This window comes from Balaenoptera acutorostrata, chromosome X, assembly GCF_949987535.1.
Source record: "Balaenoptera acutorostrata chromosome X, mBalAcu1.1, whole genome shotgun sequence".
NCBI classification, from domain to species: Eukaryota; Metazoa; Chordata; class Mammalia; order Artiodactyla; family Balaenopteridae; genus Balaenoptera; species Balaenoptera acutorostrata.
The window spans coordinates 104,001,933-104,024,924 of NC_080085.1; the positions used below are offsets into that span (position 1 = coordinate 104,001,933).

The following is a 22,992-nucleotide window of genomic DNA, read 5'->3' on the forward strand; positions in this document are numbered from 1 at the left end:
GACACCTGTGACATGTCTGTGCCCAGGGAAGTCCACCAAGTCTCAGGGTCTGAGGTGTTTATGAAACAAAACTCAGGACTCCAGCATCGAAAGCAGGTACATGATGACTCTTCTTAAACACTCCTGAGAGGTCCTCCTGAACTGGTACAAACACGCCCCATTTCTCTGGACAGATACGTAAAACAACAAGGTCAATCAGAGACATAAAAAAGCCTTCTGAGGGCCATAGTCCCCGGGGTAGGTCAAGGGTCAGTTATGATGCCAGGCTCCCCTGGGGACACACAAGGACTGATCGACAAGACCTTCTGTGTTAACTCCTTCTTCCAAGCTGTGTCTGGTACAGTTCATGTCCCCTCTCGGAGTGCTCAGTGTGGGGCAACACAAGACCTGGCCTCTCCTCTGAGCTCCACTCAGATACACGTCACTATCTACTCACCCCGTCCAGTCCCGTAGACACTGGCACGTGAACCTGTCAAAATCTGAACTCGAACCGCCCCGCCCCCAACCACTCTTCCCCATCTCAGTAACTGTCAGCATCAGTTGCTCTATTGCTCAAGCCCCCAAATCTGGGCATCATCCTTGATTCGCCTCTTCCTCTCACCTCCCACAGCCAATCTGTAATTCCTGTCAATTCTAACTCTGAGGCGCATCCCAAATGTGACCATCTCTCATTCTTTCGACCACCCTGCTCCAATCCACCATCATCTTTCATCTGGATTACTCACCTTCTTAATGTCTCTGTTTGTCTCCCTTATGGTGTGTTCTCCCCTCACCACCCAGAGTGATCCTTCAAAATGTGTACCGGATGTTGTCACTCCCTGCCATTCACAGCCTCCAGTGGCTTCTCAATGTGCTCGGATTAAAATGCAAACATTTTTCTACCCTGCTCACTCATCATGCTCCAGCTCCAGAGCCAGTGAGTCAGTCTGTTTCCTCCTTGTGTGGTATTCCTTCTTCCAGGACTGTTCTTCCCCTAACTCTTCAAATGCTTGGATCCTTCTCATCCTTAGCATTTTATTCCCACCGTCAGGCCCTCATGGAGACCCTCTCTGGCCACCCTATTGAAGGTAGCCTTGCCCCTTGCCTCACCTGAAATCATGATTGTTTATATATTTGCTGTCACTCAACGCTGGCTGGAATGTAAGCTTGTGAGAGGAGACGCTTTTCTATCTAGTCCACAGTTTATATCCCCAGCACCCAGCACTGTGGCAAATTCAGAGTAGGCATTCAGAACTATTTGTTGGTACATGTAGGAGATAATTAGTAAATACTCAGTATGTGACTACTTAAAAGTGAAGAGCCGGTCTCTGCCCCTAAAAGTTTACATTCTACTGGCAAGTTGGGTGAGAACCAGCAGAACACGCAGAAACTTCTCTGTGCTTTCTGGTATCCAACATAGGGCGTGTCAGTCCTGCTGTCCTGGACAGCAGAAACCAGCAGATGCAGAGGGGCCCCGTCGAGCAGCTCGAATCTCTCCAGCCCATTGCTCTCTTTGATGGGCTTCTAGGGGCCATTGGAAGGGAGATACCAGCAGCCTGGAAATTCCAAATGGAAGGCAAGGATCATGGGGCATTGCTGTCTTCTGCAGGGTAGGGGCAGTGGTGTTTTTGCCAGAGCAGTGCTCCCAGTGTACTTGCACCATGCTTCTGGCTTCTTCAGAGCCTGGCTTTATGGGTCCCAAGAGATCCTGAAACTGTCTAATATTCTTCAATAAATTTCCTTTCTGCTTAAACTAGTCAGAGTGGATTCTGTAGTTTGCAGCTAAGAACTCTGACCTATCTAACAGGTTGAGGAGGGAAAAAAAGATGGAAAATCAGAATCCTGACTTATAACTGACACTTAAACTTGAGTGGAAAATGTTAAAATTATACTGACGTTGGGGGCATGACTTCGAAATTGAACTAACACATGTAACTATATCCAAGTGATATGCTAAGTTTGAGGCAGAGTAATTTATTTACTCACATGCCTGGGGAAAATTGTGTATGTTTTTATGTGTATGTACAGGTCCATTAAAAAAAAACAAGCATTTGCTTCTTTCAGTTATATGCTATTATAATCCAGCATAGTTTTTATTACAACTATGTCAGTTACTAAGGGAAAGAGACTTAAAATATTTTAAGAAAGCAAAACTAAAGTATAGGGACTCCCCTGGTGGTGCAGTGGTTAAGAATCTGCCTGCCAATGCAGAGGACACGGGTTCGAGCCCTGGTCTGGGAAGATCCCACATGCCGCCGGAGCAACTAAGCCCGTGCGCCACAACTACTGAGCCCTCGTGCCACAGCTACTGCAGCTCGGGCGCCTAGAGCCTCTGCTCCGCAACAAGAGAAGCCACTGCAATGAGAAGCCCGTGCACCACAGCGAAGAGTAGCTCCCACCCGCCGCAACTAGAGAAAGCCCGCGCACAGCAAAGAAGACCCAACACAGCCAAAAATAAATTTAAAAAAACAAAAAAACCCTAAAGTATAGTGCTTAAGGTTGCAACTCTGGTGCAAACGAAAGAAAGAAAACTAAGAGAAAGCAAGGAAGGGATTACCATAAAAGTCCTCATAGTGGTTGATTTTAGGATTGGGATGGGATGTGTGTCAGGCTTCTGAGGTGGCTGGCAAGGTTCTATTTCCTGACCTAGATGAGAACAGGAAGGTACTGACTTTATAATGCTCTATTAAGATCCGTAGTTTTCTATGTGTTAGATTTTACAAGCAAAAGTGTTTCAAAATAAGTATATCAACTATTCAAATGTAAATTATTTTAATGCATATGTCCCTCGTGTGTTTTCATTTCAGGATCCCTGAAGACTTCATTATGGATTTTGTCTCTGGGAACATGTGAGTTCCTGTACGAGTTTAACAGAGAATTAGCTTAAAATGTGTATCCTCCCTTATGGTCGAAGCCTTAAAGTGAAAACAAAGCACCATTTCCCTTATCAAATTGGCAAAGACTTTTTTTTTAATTTAATTTAATTTAATTTATTTATTTATTTTTGGCTTCATTGCTGCGTGCAGGCTTCCTCTAGTTGCGGCAAGGGGGGGGGGTTACTCTTCATTGCAGTGCACAGGCTTCTCATCGTGGTGGCTTCTCTTTGCTGCGAAGCACAGGCTCTAGGCACACGGGCTTCAGTAGTTGCTGCGCGCGGGCTCAGTATTTGTGGCTCACGGGCTCTAGAGCGCAGGCTCAGTAGTTGTAGTGCACGGGCTTAGTTGCTTCATGGCACGTGGGATCTTCCCCGACCAGGGGTCGAACCTGTGTCCCCTGCACTGGCAGGCGGATTCTTAACTACTGCACCACCAGGGAAGCCCGGCAAAGACTTTTTTTTTTTTTTTAAAGTATAGAACTTTGTACAATTAACCCCTTATAGATACACACACACTGTTATTTATTTTTATTTTATTTTTTATTAGTTTTGACTGTGTTGGGTCTTCGTTTCCGTGCAAGGGCTTTCTCCAGTTGCGGCGAGCGGGGGCCACTCTTCGTCGCGGTGCGCGGGCCTCTCACTGTTGCGGCCTCTCCCGTTGCGGAGCACAGGCTCCAGACGCGCAGGCTCAGTAGTTGTGGCTCATGGGCCTAGCCGCTCCGCGGCATGTGGGATCTTCCCAGACTGGGGCACGAACCCGTGTCCCCTGCATTGGCAGGTGGATTCCTAACCACTGCGCCACCAGGGAAGCCCCAAAGACTTTTTAAAAATGTTATTACTCAGTGTTGGTGAAAGTATGAAGAGATAGGTACTTATATGCCCTGCTGGTAGACATGTAAGTGAGTACAACCTTTCTAGAAAGCCACTTTACAGTCTGGAACAAGGGCCTAAAAAATGTTCATATTCTTTTTCCCAGTAAACTCAATTCTAGGAGATTTATGTTAAGGAAATGATCAGAGATTATGTGCAAGAATGTTCCTTGCAGCAGTTTTGTAATACCGAAATTTTGGAGGCAACATAGATGTTTAACACTCAGGAAATAGTACCATCACAAGGTGAAATATTATGCAGCCATCATTATGGAGGGTTTTGAATACAGGCACGTAGAATGATGATGATGATGATGATGGTGGTGGCCAGTACTTATTGATCACTTACTATTTGCCAGGGACGACTACACCTGTTCACGGGAATTCTTGGATCCTTAAAACAACACTTTAAGGTGAGTGCTATGATTATTCTCATTTTGCAGATAAGAAAACTGAGGTTCAGAGAGCTTATGTAACTTGCCCCAAGTCACACTGTAAGTAAGCAATAGAGCCAGGGCTTGAATCCAGGGCTGACTACTCCAAATTTACATAAAGGCTGTTAACAGTAGTAATCTTTAGGTGATGGGATTATAGTGATTTTTAAAATTTTCTAGTTTCTATTTTCCTTTATGCTCTCAGTTTTATACAGTAATCACTTATCAGTTTTATAATCAGAAAAAAAAATAGCAGCTCCTCCCAGGTATTGCTGCCACCCAGGGATATACTGACTTCTGGCGGAAGTGTCCAGGAATGAGGGTAGGGCCGAGGGCCTTGGGGCGGGAAATACTGAAGAGTTTCCTTGGGCTCGGTCTCCCCTGCTCCATGGCTAGTCCAGGTTTTTCCTAAGAACACTGCCCCCTAACGGGACTGGACAAGTGGCCGCCTTGGCCTGGGTTCTTTGCTGCTGTACAAGTAGAGTCTTGCTGAGGAAAGGAATGGCATATGAGCAGTGACAGAGGGCAGGAACTGCCTGGGTTTTGAATTTCCTCCTAAAATTGCCTACCTAAATTCCTGCGTTTCACACTGCTTGCCTCGTAGCTGTGTGCTAGGCAGCAAGAGTTCTGATTTGGCACCTCTGGTATGCGTCTCTGCCACCTCTACCTTTAGACCAGGGGTCAGGCAGCCTCCTTCTGGCTCTGACTGGGCGGCAACCTTGTTGAGGGGGCCTCGTGTGGCCACCACTGGGTCATCACAGCTTGTCCTGTTTCCATATGTGAATCGGCGACTCCACCTCCCACCTGATCACAACCGGTCTTTTCCCCAAACTTGGGTCGTTGAGGGAAGATGAGGCAAGAAAATGCAGCAGACTCAGTGTGACCCCCTGCTCTAGGCCTGGGAAAGCTTCCTCAGTGCTCCTGCCTTACCAAGAACAAATCAGTCCATGAAAGAAGGACACTCAGGGAGTTTGCCCCAGGTTAACCGAGAGACGTGGGAATGAAACCGAGCTCTCCTGCTTTCTGGGCCCCCTGTGCTGTCTATATTTAGCCACGCTGCCCCGGGCCTTGTCCACCTTGTCTGAAAGCCAAAGCAGGCAGGTTGCTCATAAACATTCCTGTGCCTGCCAGCTCACGCCAGCCAATCATTAGGATGTCGGTCTTAAAATGCGAGGCTCCCCTTGCACCCAACTCCGAGGGCCTGCAGAGGATACACACCAAGGGATTCACAGCCCGAGTTTTCCCCAAGGCCAAGTGACCTCAGACCAATCCCTGAAAGTGAAAGGCATGTGTCTCACTGCTTCATCTTGGCAGGGCTCAGCCGGTGGCTCCCTGTCAGACCCACGGTTGCTGGTCACAGTTCTTTGTTGACCTACTTTCTCCCCTTCAGAGGGAGAACAGAAACCAATGCAGGTCCCGCGAGTACTCTTGCTTTCAGGAACGTTGATTCTGTCTTCTGGCCCCTTGTCCTTTCCGTGCTCCATTGTCACTCTGCTCTACCCACTTCAAGCATGACTGAAGCGGAACCCTGAGTGTCACTTACTGTCCCTGTTTCACAGCTGTGTTTTCAGAGGCGGTGTGGCCCACACATCACGGGGATAGGGACAGAGCCTGCCCACCCCTCCTTTCCCTACTACAGCCCCTGCTGTTAAGTGGCGTGCGCTGGAGTGAAGTTGCTTCTGCATGAGAACCTTTGGGGAATCAGCAGGGTGTCTCTGATTTTGTGACTGGGCGCATTATGGACTGAGAGACATCCAGCTTGACTTGACCGTTTCCTACATCTTTGATGTGGGCCTCCGAGAAGAGTCTTAGGTGGCTCAACTCTTTAGTTGCTTTGACAGGCAGAATTCTCCTATGGACAGTGTGTACAGGTGACTCTCAAATACCTACATTGAGATTTTCAGTGGCAAATTAATCATTTTAGGCTGTCTTTACCCTTCCCAGTATGCATGCCTTTGCCCGCTTCTCTAGACATCAGTTAGAATCAGCTTGGAAAGTATACACTCATTTTAATATCAGTCTGAGAAAAATTAATTAGATGGATAAATCCGCTGGGGTTCAGAGGTAGGTTATGGCTGTGTCATATGATGAATTCCAGAGTGCCTTTGGGACTATTGACTGGCTTTAATAAGCTGCCATGTCTGTTCTCCATGACCATGGGTAATGGAGTGTATCTTATTTAGCTCCCCTGTCCCTGGCTGCTTTGTCTCCTTTCTTCCCAACTCGTCCCTGTGTGCAGAGCAGATCATATATAACCAGCCTGCCTTCTAGCATCCTATTAGATTTCATTGACGTTGGCTAACATGTGATTTTAGGAAGGTTCCAGGTCCTTTTCACCAGCTCCAAAATCATATTGGAGTCGTGGTGGCCACAGGAGGCTGCACCTCAGCAGCCGGCTGGGCCAGGGTTAGGGCGAGCCCTCCCTCTGGAGAGCTGAGCCGGCGGCAGGTGGGGAGACAAGGTGTGGCTGCGGACGATGGTCAGGGATCTCTGCTTCTTGTGGCTGTAAAGTGCCTGTCCTGCACTGGATCATCTGGGTTGGTTGGAGGCACGATGAGAATGCATAACAACAGGACCTCTGTCTCCCCAGAACTGGAGAGGGGAGGGGGCGACTGGGATGGGGCACGAGGATGAACTGCAGGCAGTGGATAGAAAGGGTGATATTACTGAGGAGGTGAATGATGGAGGGGACGATAATGAAAGTTATTACCTTACCGTATGCCTCAAAGTTTCCCCAAGACGCTGAAGTGAGAAGAGCCAGACTGGCAGGGTGGAGAGAAGGGGGGCAGCAGTTGGAAGAAGCTCACCGAACCTACCCTGTCATAGCCAGCACACTCTGGTGCCACGCTGACCTATGCAGCCTTCTGTGATGAGGGCAGTGTGCTTTGTGTGCGCTCTCCAATATGGCGGTCATTAGCCACATGTGGCTTTTGAACACTTAAAATGTGGCTGATGTGACTGAGGAACTGAATTTTTAGTTGTAGTTAATTTTAATTAATTTAAATTGACCTACATGAAAAGATGCTCATCATTGCTAGTTATTAGAGAAATGCAAATCAATACTACAATGAGATATCACCTCACACCAGTCAGAATGGCCATCATCAAAAAATCTACAAACAATAAATGCTGGAGAGGGTGTGGAGAAAAGGGAACCCTCCTACACTGTTAGTGGGAATGTAAATTGGTGTAGCCATTATGGAAAACAGTATGGTGATTCCTAAAAAAACTAAAAATAGAGCTGCCATATGATCCAGCAGCCCCACTCCTGGGCATATATCTGTAGAAAACCATAATTCGAAAAGATACATGCACCCCAATGTTCATAGCAGCACTATTTACAATAGCCAAGACATGGAAACAACCTAGGTGTCCATCAGCAGAGGAATCGATAGAGAAGGTATGGTACATGTATACAATGGAATATTACTCAGCCATAAAAAAGAATGAAATAATGGCATTTACAGCAACATGGATGGACCTAGAGATTATCATCCTAAGTGAACTAAGTCAGAACGAGAAAGACAAATACCATATGTATGATATCACTTATATGTGGAACCTAAAATATGACATGAATGAGCTTATTTACAAAACGGAAACAAACTCACAGACATAGAAAACAAACTTATGGTTACCAAAGGGGAAAGGGGGTGGGGGAGGGATGGATGGGAAGTTTGGGATTAGCAGATGCAAACTAGTATATATAGGATGGATAAACAAGGTCCTATATAGCACAGGGAACTATATTCAGTAGCCTGTGATAAACCATAATGGAAAAGAATATGAAAAAGAATATATATATCTATAACTGGGTCACTTTTGCTATACAGCAGAAATTAGCACAACATTGTAAATCAGCTATACTTCAATAAAATTTAAAAAGTAAATAAATAAATTGACCTAGCCGTGTATGGCTAGTGTTTGTCCAGTGGGGGCAGTGCAGCCCTAGAGTCACGGTTGACAAGGGTGAGTGGGGCGGTCCACGTAGCACAGGGAGATCAGCTCGGTGCTTTGTGACCACCTAGAGAGGTGGAATAGGGAGGATGGGAGGGAGATGCAAGAGGGAGGAGATATGGGGATATATGTATATGTATAGCTGATTCACTTTGTTATACAGCAGAAACTAACACAACACTGTAAAGCAATTATACTCCAAAAAAGATGTTTAAAAAAAAATAAAGCACGGACTGCAGCCGGCAGCCCTGGCGTAAATCCTGGTTTGCCATTTACTAACTCTGTAACCTTGCACAAGTTATCCAACCTCTTTGAGCCTATTTTCTCATCTGTAACATGGGGAGCCTAACAGTACGGACATCACAGAGGGCTGTTGGAAAGATTGAATGAGGTAATCCATGTAAAACTCTCAACAAAGCGCCTGGCATCTATGAGGCTCTCAGTAAGTGGTTGCTGTCAGGATGTTTTGATGTTAAGATGTTATGATGTTTCGTCCTATCTTACTTTTCTGTGCTTTGGCCCTAGTCGCTGAACATCAGTAAATCAACCTGACTTGCTAAGTGCCTGGAGGTGTGAGGATAATGACATTTGCCCTTATTGACTCCCTTGAGCTCCATAGCACAGGATCTGTTATTTGATTTTGTAACTTTATTGTGTCTGAGCTCTGAATGAAATGAGATTTTTTAATGAAAGAAAAGATGAAATAGTCAAGGTCAGAATAATAACATGAAAAAAGTCACATGTCCCACATTTCCAATTTCCCATTCATTGAACAGGCATTTGCTGAGAGACTAGTGATTACAAGCACAGACTCTGGAGCTAGACTGACTGGGCTTGTATCCATTACTAGCTGTGTAACTTGAGCAAAGTTACTTAATCTCTCTGTCTTTATTTCCTATTTGTCAATTGGGCATAATAATACTACCTGCCTCATAGGGTTGTTATAAATGAATCAATACATGTAAAGCACTTATAGAATTACTTGGCACTGATATGCACTTGATAAATATTGGCTGATGTGATTACTATATGCTAGGCACTATATTAGGTGCTGGTAAAACAAAGATAAGGAAGTACCATCCCTGCCCTCATTAAGCTTACAGGCTAGTAGAGGGAGAGAGCTACATGAACATAGAAATACAATAAGATACTACAGAAAATAAAGATGCAAGATGCTCAGGATGCTGAGGGGACATCAAGAAAGAAGAGAGCAAGTTGGCTTGGTTGGAGGGCAAAACTTTTCATGGAGCTGGAGAACAGGTAGTGGTGGGGTGCATTGCAGTTACATGTTTGTAGAAATAAACAAGGATGATGCATCCAGAGAACTAAAGGCAGTTGATAAATTGGTATGCCTAGGATGTAAGGGAGAGGGAGTAAGCGGAAGACAGGATTGAAAAGGTCACAGGAAGCAGGTCCTGAAAGACCTTATACATCAGGTTTAAGAATTTGTGCTTTATCTTGAACAATGGGAAACCATCGAAAGGTTTTAAGTAAGGAAGTACCATGATCAAGGGATTTCAGAAGGACCCTACTGGCAGCAGTCGGGGGTCAATACTGGAGGCAGAGATACCAGCTAAGAAACTATTGTAGTCATCCAGGCATGAGATGATGAGATTGATGACCTAAGGTAACTGTCACGGGGAAGGAAAGGTGGGGAACAGTACTGGGGATGTTACGAAGAGGTCCAACTGACTGGTGAATACAGAAGGCGGACCAGTTTTGAAGAGGAAGTCGATGGAGTCATTATGGGACACCCTGGGTTTATGTAAGGCATTTGATAGTAGTTCTGGAACTCCTGGAAGAAGGAGGTGAGGACTGGAGATACAAGTGTGGGAGACATTAGAACTCTGCATCAGGCCCCCTTTTTCTCATTCTCTGCTTTCTTCCTAGGTTATTTATTCCCAGGGCTTTAAATACTGTATCTATGTTGATGAATTCAATTTCTAAACTTCCGTCTCTAGCCCTGACCACCTCACTGAAGTCTATCTAGACTTCTATAACTAGCCATCTACTTAGGATCTCCAGTTGGGTGACTCATACACATCTCAAATTTAACATGTCCAGAACTCAGTTCTTGAAGCACTCCCCAAGCCCGCTTGCTCCTCCCCTTGCCTTCCAGTCTCAGTGAATGGCACCCACCATCTGTCTAGTTGCTTCAGCCAAAAACCTGAGGGTCAGACACTCTGGTTGTTCCTTCAAGTTGCCTTCGTAAGAATTCCTTCCTCTGCCCATCTCTTTTGAATCTCATTCTACTCTTCAGGCTCTCCTTGAAGTAATCCTAAGATCATACATTTCCCATGGCTTCACCAACCTCCATCCATCTCCTGACTCATTCATTCAGCAAATATTCATTGAGTACCTTCTAGGTGCTAGAGATTGAGCAGGAACAAGGCAAATAGAGTTGCCACTCTCATGGAGCTTACATTCAAGTGGCAGGGAAGACATATAATGAACAAGCAAACCAATAAATGAAACACCTGCAGATGACAATAAGCGCTGGGAGAAAGTAAAACAGGAGATGCGATGAGACACTGACCAGGCTCGGGGCCTACTTAGTTGGGATGATCAGGGAAGGCCTCACTGAGGAGCTGACACTGGAGCTGAGACGTGGATGATGAGAGAACATTTTAGGCAAGTTCAGAGACCCTCAAGAGAGAGCAAATTATAGCTGGGAGCATAGCAAACAAGGATGGGATGAGATCAGAGATTTAGGCAAGGGCTCTATCTTACTAGGTCAAAGTAAAGAGCTTAGATGTTATGCAGAGTGTATTCGGAAGTCCTTGGAGGGCTTCGAAGCAGGGAGACTGATATGAGCTGATTTATATATTTAAAAGTGGGCTCTGGCTGTTGTGTGGAGAATGGCCTATGCAAGCAGGGAGACCGGGCAGGAGACTGTTGCAGGGATCTGGGGGAGATGACAGTAGCTTGCATTACAGTGGAGGCCACGGACATGGAGAGAAGTAGAGAGACAGAGTATGTTTATTGGAGAGAGGATTGGTGGAATTTGCTGGATGAGGGATGGGAGATGAGGGAGAGGAAGGAATCAAAGGTACTAGCACAGTACCTGGTAGGTGCTCAATGAATATCTGCTGAATGAATGAGTCAGGATATGGATGGAGGTTGTTGAAGCCATGGGAAGTGTATGATCTTAGGATTACTTCAAGGAGAGCCTGAAGAGTAGAATGAGATTCAAAAGAGATGGGCAGAGGAAGGAACGCTTACAAAAGCAACTTGAAGGAACAACTAGGGTGGTAGGAGGAGAAACAGGAAAGTGTGATAGTACAGAAGGCAATCCTGTTTCCCTCTCCAGAAGTAACCAATGCTAACAGATGGGTGGGTAGCCTTCCAAATCATCTTCTATATATTTACATACATTCACAAATGTTTATATTACATGCATATGTAGTTTGGGGTTTTATGTAAATGAACTCATAGTACATGCATTATTCTAGCACTTGCTTTTTTTTTTAAAAAAAAACAGCTTTGTTGAGCTATAATTCACATACCATACAATTCACACATTAATTAAAGTGTACAATTCAGTGGTTTTTAGTTACATTCACAGATATGTGCAACCACCACCATCGTCAGTTTTTGGAACATTTTCATCACCTCAAAAAGAAACTCTGTACCCTTTAGCTATCACCCCCTTATCTACAATCCCCACCCATAACCCTAAGCAACCACTAATCTCCTTTCAGTCTCTACAGATTTGCCTATTCTGGACTTTCATATAAATGGAAGCATATAATAGGTGGTCTTTTGTGACTGGCTTGTTTCACTTAGCACATGTTTTTGAGGTTCATCTATGTTATAACATGAATCAGAATCATTCTTTTTATTGCTGAAAAATATTCCAGTGTACATATAGACCACATTTGGTTTATCTATTCATCAGTTAGTGGACACTGGGTTGTTTCCACTTTTTGCTTATTATGAATAATACTGTTCTGAACATTCAAATACAAGTTTTGGTGTAGACATATATTTTCATGTCTCTTGAGTATGTGCCAAGGAGTGGAATTGCTGGGTCATACGGTAGCTCTCTGTTTGACATTTTGAGGAACTGCCACACTGTTTTCCAAGGCGGCTGCACCATTTTACATTCCCAGCAGCAGCCTGTAAGGGTTCCAGTTTCTCCACATCTTCACCAACACTTGTTACAATCAATCTTTTTGGTGATTGCCATACTCAGGGGTGTGATATCACTTGCTTTTTAATTTAAGGTGCCTTGAATATTGTTCCATATCAGCAAATATAGATTTCTTGTGTATATAACTGCTATGTAATATTCCACAGAGACCGTGCTTTTCAAGATGATCCTGTCTGTACTGTTGTGTTATTTCCTCCCCCAGGGCTCAGCAGAATGGACATAGAAACAGCAGTGGTTGATGATTGCATTGATCCAAATTTGGAAGCTGTGTGGCAGGTAAGGCAGGAGGATGAGGTGAGAATGGTGTTGATGGTAATGGTGAGAGAGTTCTTGAAGTGAGTTATCAGCCCTGGTGCATATCATTCCTGTGTAAGTGGCAGTGACGAGGAGCTGGCGTGGATGGTATAGCATAGTGGCTGGAACCTTAAAAGTAGGGGTTTTGCATGACACTGGAAAGATAGTTTTTTTTGTTTTGTTCTGATTTACCCATTTCCTTTGTTGAGTTTTTCTTTCTTTTTTTTAAGGTAAGCTGGGACGAAGTGAGAGAGTGGCATGGACTTATATATACTACCAAATGTAAAATAGATAGCTAGTGGGAAGCAGCTGCATAGCACAGGGAGATCAGCTCGGTGCTTTGTGATCACCTAGAGGGGTGGGATAGGGAGGGTGGGAGGGAGGGAGATGCAAGAGGGAGGAGATACGGGGATATATGTATATGTATAGCTGATTAACTTCGTTATAAAGCAGAAACTAACACACCATTGTAAAGCAGTTATACTCCAATAAAGATGTTAAAAATAAATCTACAAACAATAAATGCTGGAGAAGGTGTGGAGAAAAGGGAACCCTCTTGCACTGTTGGTGGGAATGTAAATTGATACAGCCACTATGGAGAACAGTATGGAGGTTCCTTAAAAAACTAAAAATAGAACTACCATACGACCCAGCAATCCCACTACTGGGCATATACCCTGAGAAAACCATAATTCAAAAAGAGTCATGTACCACAGTGTTCATTGCAGCTCTATTTACAATAGCCAGGACATGGAAGCAACCTAAGTGTCCATCAACAGATGAATGGATAAAGAAGATGTGGCACATATATACAATGGAATATTACTCAGCCCTAAAAAGATACGAAATTGAGTTATTTGTAGTGAGGTGGATGGACCTAGAGTCTGTCATACAGAGTGAAGTAAGTCAGAAAGAGAAAAACAAATCCCGTATGCTGACACATATATATGGAATCTAAAAAAAAAAAAATGGTTCTGAAGAACCTAGGGGCAGGACAGGAATAAAGACTCAGACGTAGAGAAAGGACTTGAGGACACGGGGAGGGGGAAGGGTAAGCTGGGACGAAGTGAGAGAGTGGTATGGACATATATACACTACCAAATGTAAAATAGATAGCTAGTGGGAAGCAGCTGCATAGCACAGGGAGATCAGCTCGGTGCTTTGTGATGACGTAGAGGGGTGGGATAGGGAGGGTGGGAGGGAGACGCAAGAGGGAGGGGATATGGGGATATATGTATACGTATAGCTGATTCACTTTGTTATACAGCAGCAACTAACACACCATTGTAAAGCAATTATACTCCCATAAAGATGTTAAAAAAATTACATCATTCACTGTTTGTCTTCTTAAACAGATAATTCAGAACATAATATAACCTTACTTTGTGACTCAGAATGGCCATTATGACCATCTGCTTTTGCCCTGGACCTTTGAGGCATGTAGGAATATGTCTTTCCCTATTAAATGGGTCCCGGATTTCTGTGCTTTTGAAATTCTATCTCGTTTAGTTTCCAGCTTTACTCTTTTTGGTGTCAGAGGCTGAGATCAGCGTATTCTAGGTTCTTCTAATGTACAGGTGTTTGACCAAGGACTGACCCCATACACCTCCTGTGAAGTTCATGGATTTTATGATAGCAATTTGACATGCTGTTTAGATGTTTTTTTCTTTTCTAGGTTTGTGGTTATATTATGGCAGAGGTTATGAGAAATCTGATCTCCAGAGAAGTGTTAGTGCTTCTTTAATATGATATAGCTATTTTGGGCTAGTTTTCTAGCATTGAAGGATTTAATGAATAAGTTTGTATTTACCTTATCCACACTCTTTTTTTTGTTAATTTAATTTAATTTTATTTATTTTTGGCTGCACTGGGTCTTTGTTGCTGAGCGCGGGCTTTTCTCTAGTTGCAGCGAGCGGGGGCTACTCTTCGTTGCTGTGCACGGGCTTCTCATTGCGTTGGCTTCTTGTTGTGGAGCAGGGGCTCCAGGCGCGCGGGCTTCAGTAGTTGTGGCACATGGGCTCAGTAGTTGTGGCGCACGGGCTTAGTTGCTCTGCAGCATGTGGGATCTTCCCGGACCAGGGCTTGAACCCATGTCCCCTGCATTGGCAGGCGGATTCTTAACCACTGTGCCACCAGAGAAGCCCCACACCCTTTTTAATGGTAGAGACCTGCTCTGTCCAATGCAAGTAGCCACTCGGTACATGAAGCTTTTACAATTTAAATATAAATTAATTGAGCAAATCAGTAGTACTAGCCACATTTCAAGTTCTCAGTAGTCACATGTGGCTAGTGGCTACCGTACTGGAGAATGCAGATACACAATATTCCCATCATCACAGAAAGTTCTATTTTTCAGCAGTGGTCTAGACTTCAAATCAGTCTCCTCTCAGGTTTCCCCTTTCCAGATTGAAGTCTCATGTTTTCAGCATGTCCTTGTGCAGCAGCCATGTTCCTACTACTCTACGATACCCCCTGACCTCCTACCCTGATCATGTCACTTGCCCTCTGTCAGTGTATTAGTTCCTGTTGCTGCTATAACAAATTACCACAAACTTCATGGCTTAATCCAACACAAATTTATTATCTTACAGTTGTGGAGATCAGAAGTTTAAAATAAGCCATTTTGGGACTTGCCTGGTGGCGCAGTGGTTAAGAATCTGCCTGCCAATGCAGGGGACACAGGTTCGAGCCCTGGTCCAGGAAGATCCCACATGCTGCAGAGCAACTAAGCCCGTGCACCACAACTACTGAGCCTGCGCTCTAGAGGCCGCGAGCCACAACTACTGAAGCCTGCACACATGGAGCCTGTGTTCCGCAACAAGAGAAGCTACCGCAATGAGAAGCCCGTGCACTGCAGCGAAGAATAGCCCCTGCTCAACGCAATTAGAGAAAGCCCGCATGCAGCAACAAAGACCCAACGCAGCCATAAATAAATAAATAAATAAATAAATTTATTTATTTTAAAAAAAATCAGCCATATTTTAGCTTCCAGAAGCCACCTGCGTTCCTTGGCTCCTGGCCCCGTCCTCCATCTTCAAAGACAGCACATAGCATCTTCAAACCTCTCTCTCACTGTCTGACCTCTGTTTCACATTGCCTTCTCTAACTCTGACCCTCCTGTCTCTCTCTTATATGGACTCTGTGATTAGAATAGGCCCACCTGGATAATCCACGATAATGTCCCCCTCTTAAATCCTTAACTTAATCACACCTGCAAAGTCCCTTTTACTATGTAAGGTAACATTTCCACAGATCCCAGGGATTAGGACGTGGACATCTTTGGGGAATCATGATTCAGCCTACCATAACAGGCAGTGTCCTCCAGTGGCATCTTGTTTTCCTTGAGGACCAGTGCTGCACAGAGTATGCCACACACTGATATGCCAAGGTTTTATGCAAAGGAAGGAGAATATTTTAAAATCTTATTTTCTGCCTCCATCCTCTCTGGAAATACCAAACTTTGGTTTTGGTTGTTCTGACTCCTCAAAATATGATCCTGTGAGTACAGTGGCACAGGAGTATCTTATAGGCAAGACAGATCCACAGCTGACTCAGCGTCCTATCAAGAGTGTTTGCCCCACTGTAACACAGTTGCTCCTTCAGGGCTGATCTCTGCCAGCCTTTCTTAAAAACAAACAACACACACACATACACACAAACAAAAGCCCCCAAACTGGGAGCTTGTTATATTAACCAAAGCAAAGCCTCCTGAGCTTCTCTTTGCCAAGGAAAGGGTGGCAGATGAAAGCCTGAGTCATTCCCAGGAGAAGCAGCAGCAGAAACCAGTGCAAAACTGGTCTTCTACTTCCAGTCTGGACAAGATGGCATAGACTCATTTCTCCTTGCTCCTCCCAGCTAAGTATAATTATGAATCCTAGAAATAATTCAAAAGGCAACCAAAGGAGAATTCTAAAAGATGTAAAGAGGACGGCAGAATGGTTAGGAATTCCAGGACTGGAGGAACACTATGGTAGCCTTATGACTTACTACCCAACAGAAGAAGGCAACCCCGACCCAGCATTTCCCAGCTCCCAGCCTAGCAACAGTGGCTCAGATAGGCTCCTTCTCCCTCTGGTTTGAATGGGAGTCCTGCTGACAACACCAAGTGAGCATGGCAACTCCAGCAAAGGGAGTCTAACAGGGAGCCCCACTGACAATAAGCAGCCAGGGGAAGTGTCTTCCTTTCCCACCAGGCCAGAGACTCCCCTGCCCCACCAAAAGATACTGTGCAACCAGGGCACCATCAAGAGGAAATCCCACTACAACAAGTAGTCTGGCTCAGGAAGCCTTTATCCCCATGGTCTTAAGGATCCCCTCTCCCCAAAAGAGATACCAGGATACAGCACTGGCAAGTGGAGGGGGGTTCCACCAAAGCAAAGCCAGGGAAGATTTGTTGTTTCCACAGACTAGAGACTCACTTCCTCCACCTAGAGACATCAGGCAACGCAGCCTGGTAAAGCACCTTCTGCTCCCTCAGGCAACACCAGCAGGGACCAGTGAGGGCCCCATCAGCACCACATTAACCAATCGGACCAAAACTGCACCACAGAGGCTCTGGAAAGTAAATCGTCATTGAAATCACAGCCTACAAAAGTAGGCTAGGACTTGTGTGCTAAACCTAAACATTGACTGCCTGCTAAAATAAAAGATTTAAATAGTCTCCTAACATAGTAGCCGAAGTGTCCAGAATACAATGAAAAATCACCCATCATACCAAGAACCAGAAAATCACAACTTGAATGAGAAAAGACAATCAACTGACATCAATACCAAGATGAATCAGATGTTAGAATTATCTGACAAGGATTTTAATGCAGCATCACAAAAATGCTTCAATAAGCAATTGCAACATCTCTTGAAACAAATGAAAAAAATAGAAAATCTGAGCAAAGGAAAAACAAGTTATACAAAAGAACCAAACAAATTATAGAACTGAAGAATGCAATAGTAGAAATTCAAAACTTGCTATATAGGTTCAGTAGTATAGTGGAGATGACAGATGATAGAATCAGTGAGCTTGAGGATAAACCAATAGAACTTACTCAATCTGAGCAGCAGAGAGAAAATAGACTGGAAAAAAAATAGAGCCTCAGAAACCTGTGGGAAATAACAAAAGACCCAACATTCATGTCAGAGTCCCAGAAAGATACCAAAACCAGACAAAGGCAGTGCAGAAAAGGGAGAAAACTATAGACAAGTATCTCATGAACTTAGAAAAATCTTCAACAAAACATTAGCAAAATGAAACCAACAATGTATAAAAGAATTATACACTATGACCAAGTGGGATTTATTCAAGGTATGCAAGCCTGGTTCAATATTTAAAAAATCAGTCAAGATAGTCTGCCATATCAAAAGACTAAACAAAAATCATATGCCCATGTCAACTGGCACAGAAAAACACATTTGATAAAATTCAACATTTATTCGTGATAAAAACTCTCAGTACATTAGGAATTAGAGGGGAACTTCCTTAACCATGTAAAGAACATCTACAAAAAACATACAGCTAACATTATACTTAATGGTGAAAGACTGAATGCTTTCGCTCTTAAGATTGGAACAAGGCAAGCATGTCTGCTCTTATCACTTCTATTCAACATTGTACTGGAAGTTCTAGACAGTGTAACAAGGCAAGAAAAAGAAATTTTAAAACATACAGATTAGAAAGAACAAAGTAAAACTGTCTCTATTTGCAGAAAACTTGATCATCTGCATACAAAATCACAATAAATCTTTAAAAAAAAAACCCTTCTAGAACTAATAATGGAATTCAGCAAGGCCGTATGATACAAGAGCAACACACAGAAATCAATTACATTTCTATATAGTAACTGGAAATCTAAAAAAAACAATAACACCTTTTATAAGTGCTCCAAAGAAAATGAAATATTTAGGTATAAACTTAACAAAACAGGTACAGGATTTGTATGCTGAAAATTACAAAACACTGATGAAAGAACTTAAGACATTAGTAATTTGAGAGACTGACCGTGTTCATAGATTGGAATACTCAATCAACATACTAAGATGTCAGTTCTCCCCAAGTTGATTTATAGGTTAATGAAATCTCTATGAAAACCCAAGCAAGGATTTTTGTAGATATAGACAGGCTTATTATAAAATTTCTATGGAGGGAGTTCCCTGGTGGCCTAGTGGTTAGGATCCTGGGCTTTCACTGCTATGGCCTGGGTTCATCCCTGGTCGGGGAACTGAGATCCCGCAAGCCATGTGGTGTAGTTCCCCCACCCCCCCAAATTTTTTTATATGGAAAGGCAAAGGACCTAGAGTAGTTAAAATGATTTTTATAAAGAATAAACTTTTTAAAAGAATAAACCAATGTAAAGGCTTACTATATAGCGACAGTAATCAAGCTAGTATGGTAGTAGTGGAAGGGAGACACACAGATAAATGGAACAGAATAGAGAACCCAGAAATAAACTCACACAAATTTGTTCAATTGATTTTTGACAAAGGTGTAAAAGCAGTTCAATGGAGGAAGGGTAGCCTTTTCAACAGATAGTGCAGGAGCAATTGACATCCATAGGCAAAATAAGTGAACATTGACCTAAACATCAGACCGTATACAAAGATTAACTCAAAATGGATCACAGACTTAAAGTGTAAAACTATAAGACTTGTAGAAAAAAAGCCCACAGGAGAAAATCTTCATGGTCTAGGGCTCAGCAAAGTGTTCTTAGGCTTGACACCATAAGCATGATCCATAAAAGGAAAAACTATTAATTGGATTTCATCAAAATTACAAAGTTTTGTTCTATGAAAGATCCTATTAATATGAGCTACAGAATGGAGAAAATATTTGCAAGCTACGTATCTGAGAAAAGATTTTTATCTAGAATACATAAAGAACTCTGGAAACTCAAACAATCCTGTTAGAAAATGGGCAAAAGATATGAACAGACATTTCACTAAAGAGGGTATACAGATGGCAAATAACACATGAAAGGATGTTCAACACCGTAAGTCATCAGGAAAGTGCAAATCAAAACCACAGTGAGGTATGACTACACACCTCTCAGAATAGCTAAAATAAAAAATAGTGACACCAAATGCTGGTGAGGATGCAGAGAAACTGAATCACTCATACATGTATTCTTCAACAGATTAATGGTTAAGTAAACTGTAGGACATCCGTACCATGGAATACTACTCAGCAATAAAAAGAAATGGGGTATCGGTTCATGTAATAACTTGAATAAATCTCCCAGGAATCCTCCTGAGTGAGAAAAAGCCAGTCTTAAAAGGTTACATACTATATGATTATTTATATAATACTATTGAAATGACAAGAAACATAGCGATGGGGAACAGGTTAGGGGGTGCCAGGGGTGAGGGGATGGGGCAGATGGAAGGTGAGTGTGGCTGCAGAGGAAGAACCCTTTTGGTGATAGTACAATTCTGATCGTGTCGGTGGATACGTGAACCTACACATGCGATAAAATTGCATACGACTAAATACACAGACACATACAAACAAATGTTTACAAGTAAAGCTGGGGAAATCTGGGCAAGATCAACGGTTCGCAGCAGTGTCAATACCTTGATTGTGATATTATACTACAGTTTGACAAGATGTTACCCTTTCGGGAAACTGGATTAAAGAGTATGTGGTATCTCACTGCATTATTTCTTACAATTGCATGTGACTCTACAATGATCTCAAAATAAAAAGTTCAATTGAAAAAAAGATGAAGACAAAAAATTGAGCCCTTGCACATTTTGCCAGAAGCTGGGCTAAGGAATCTGGCTCGTTGTGCGGGCATGGAACTAGTTGGCCATCTGGCTACAGACTAGATGGTTATAAAGAACAGTGACTCCCCCAACCTGGGGATGCAGCCCCTTCGGGAGCCTCTATAATAATCTATAAGCCTCTATAATAATCCAAACAGGTATTGTTCACCTTCTGGAAATTCTCAGTAACCAAATTTAATTGCAAATCACTTCCATGACAAAGCAAGTGTTTGCTATATGTCTTCATATCAGAGGGCCGCCCTAGGAAATCAGAATAGGGTATCTCCAACCTGTCCCCACCCTAGCCCTTCCAAAATAGGAATCACTGGCCTGCTCATTGTTCATGGAGCCAATATGTGAGGCCTGAATGGGCCTGTTAACTCTGTATGGTGAACAGTCGCCACCCCTAACCCTGGTCAGTCAGCCAGCGGGCTCAGACCACAAGAGGAGCTCTGAGGGGGAATGAGAAGCTGTGGATGATGGGCTGCAAACCCCATTCCATTGCTGGGCCAACGCCTCCAAATATATGCTCTGCCGCCTTCTTAGATTCAACACTTTCCTTAGGAGGAGCTCAGAGGGTTTTTATGATCTTTTCCGAAGAGCCCTTTTCATGCCTGTTCTTCAGACCTGGAGCATCTTGAACTTATCACTTGATGTTACAGAGGACTAAACAAACAATGGGAAAAGTGCATTTTCCCTTTATATTAGTTTTTAAGTTAATATATAGAAAAATTGATGTTATTGGTATACAGTTATATGAATTTTAACACATGTATAGTTTCATGTAATCACCACTACAGTCAGGATACAGACTGTATCAGGATTCATCCCCCCAAACTCCCTCATGCTGCCCCTTTGTAGTTACACAACCTCTGCCCCAAAACCCTGGCAACCACTGATGTGTTCTCCATCACTGTAGTTTGGTCTTTTTGAGAAAGTCATAGAAATGGAATCATACAGTAGGGAACTTTGAAACTGGCTTCTCTCACTCAGCATCATGTCTTTGGGATTCATCACATTGTTGTATCTCTCAGTAGTTCATTTTAAGATCCCTTTTTACTTAAGAATTGCTCTCCAATTTTGTTGATTAGTTCTCTAAGCAGGCTTTGTAATAGTGCAGCAACAGTGTAATCTGTGTGCAATGAAATCACCTTTGGTCAAATGACTGACAGTTATTAATGTTTCTCTTATCCAGTTCTTAATCTGTTTCTTCTGGTGAAAAAAAAAGTAGAGAGGCAAGAAGTAGATAATTTCTAAGCAAGCATTATAGAGTTCTAACACCAGAAAGCAGCACCCCTGACTGCCTGAACTGTTCTCAAATCACTTCTCTCACCACTTGAGAAACCTACCAGGACAGCAGTGGCCAGTGGACTTCTAGACATATGCTTCTTGCCCAGGAACCTCCGTGTGATTCTAGAACCAGTCCCATGCACAGGAATGAGTACAATTGCCTAGAAGGTAACGTTTTAAGGAGTTCTTAAACTGCCCTCCCAAGGACCCCAAAATGCCTTTTACTAAGGTTTAATCATGCCAGAAACTTCTACCATTAGAATCACTCATTCAGGCTAAGGAACTCCAGAAGACCTCTCTAAAAAAAATGCAAACGTATCACTTATAAGGATATCCCATTATGACGTTGGCCCTGAGGGACTGGAACAAAACCTGATTTGAGGCGGTGGCCAGGTCTGGCGTGGTGCTCAGTGCTCAGGACTGGGAACTCCAGCTTAAATTAGAGGTGAGGTCAGGGGATGACCCTGCACGGCCAAGTGGCAGCAGGAGATACTGGGACCCAAGGAGGTGGGCTGAAAAGAGGGAAATGTGTCAAAAGAGGAATTGGGACATGCTAAGAACAGAAGTTGCCTGTTTCATAAGTACACCTGGATCATGCCCTGGTGGGCCCCACTCTTGAGCTGGATCACTAGATGCCTTGTTTGTTGCTGTCTTATCTACCTAGTAAGTCAACACTAAGTAAAAGCTCTGAAACCCAACTCAATAAAAGAGTGTTTATGAATCCAGTGTACTTAACTAAGGAGAAAGGCACCTTCTGATCGCAGGAGAGCTTTCTTTTTTATTCAGTTTCCCCTTCTTTTGTGTTTATAGCCTTTTATCCTTCTCCCCAAAGGCAGGCCACTCTTGAAGTCCTACCTGTAAAAGGAACTTGACTGCCAAGTATCAGAGACTTCAGGTGGAGGGTGAATTGAGTCTGGTTCCTGTGAGGGAGGGGAGTCAGCCTCGGTGGCTGGGCTTAGCCTGGCACTGAGGGCAGTAGGACAACCCTTGCACGCTGCATTTAGGAAGCGAACGCCCCTTCTGCTCGGGGTGAACCAGGGCCCTGGTCTTCTTCACCAGTGTTATTTTACAACTTCCCGCCGCACACAGACACGTACAATTAATGAAGTAACGGTCGGTGTGTCTGCCAGTAACATAGCTAATTTCTGTTAATTAGCCATAGGCCAACAATTAGTAAATTGGTAGACTGTGCTTGAGTTGACACATTTTCAATCTGATGGTTCATAAAAGAGACAGCTGCTTCTTTTATGTATATGTAAGTGGCTCTTAGTGCATCAAAAGAATGTTTAAAACAACAAAGGAATAATCAAAAGTGCAGTTTATCATCTTGGTTTGTAACAGATTCAAACCATATAATGACAGCAGCCTGTAGTTAAATAAGCGGAGCAA

At 43.4% G+C, this 22,992-nt stretch overlaps 1 long non-coding RNA gene across 5 annotated transcripts in view; it reads left to right on the forward strand.

Annotated features, from left to right (window-relative positions):
• The window catches only part of LOC103008444 (uncharacterized), an 86,689-nt gene that overhangs the window by 23,059 nt on the left and 40,638 nt on the right, over window positions 1-22,992 (forward strand). For 4 of the 5 annotated variants that reach the window (XR_009006761.1, XR_009006760.1, XR_450641.2 and 1 more), the window contains 4 exons: window positions 2,787-2,828; window positions 4,083-4,136; window positions 12,470-12,543; window positions 15,153-15,479. This is a non-coding gene — a long non-coding RNA (uncharacterized LOC103008444). Of the gene's footprint in view, window positions 1-2,786; window positions 2,829-4,082; window positions 4,137-12,469; window positions 12,544-15,152; window positions 15,480-22,992 lie in introns of those variants that run through there. The other variant, XR_450642.2, reaches the window with a different exon arrangement.